The 504-nt window shown below is 21.2% G+C and overlaps 1 protein-coding gene across 2 annotated transcripts in view; it reads left to right on the top strand.

The window, feature by feature from the left end:
* foxp1b (forkhead box P1b) overlaps window positions 1-504 on the top strand; it is a 108,055-nt gene that overhangs the window by 94,228 nt on the left and 13,323 nt on the right. The gene's annotated exons all lie outside the window — the stretch shown is intronic.

Below are 504 nucleotides of genomic sequence, written 5' to 3'. Positions count from 1 at the left end.
TTCACCCTAAAATATATATATATATATATACTGTATGTATGTATGTATGATGTATGTATATATATATATATATTGAATTACTTTTTTTAAATTATTAATTAAAATATATTGAATTTAACAGCTATATTAAATTTATGTTTTGCTTAAAGAAAAAAACACTAATTTTAGGACCATAATATATTTTTTGCTTTATTTTCATTGCAAGTAAACACATTTTTTCCCACAAATTCTCATTACTGTAATGTGTCTGGATGTGTTCTTTCTTTTTTTATTATTTTATTTTGTTTTTGTAATACTCATTATTCTCAGTGTTGGTTTTCATTAGATTTTATATTACTGTATTTTACTACTGTCATTCAATTATTTGTAAAAAAAAAAAAAAAAAAAAATAAAAAATAAAGCATATAAATACACTGTAAGAAAACAATCTGTAGAAAACTGTATATAATGTAATAAAAACTAGGGATGCGTCGATCCGATATTTATATCGGGTATCAGATCGGA

This window comes from Sinocyclocheilus anshuiensis, unplaced genomic scaffold (genome assembly GCF_001515605.1).
Source record: "Sinocyclocheilus anshuiensis isolate Anshui unplaced genomic scaffold, SAMN03320099.WGS_v1.1 scaffold615, whole genome shotgun sequence".
In the NCBI taxonomy this organism is placed as follows: Eukaryota; Metazoa; Chordata; class Actinopteri; order Cypriniformes; family Cyprinidae; genus Sinocyclocheilus; species Sinocyclocheilus anshuiensis.
The sequence above is the reverse complement of the archived record's forward strand: the minus strand, read 5'-3'. Positions and strand labels throughout refer to the sequence as shown.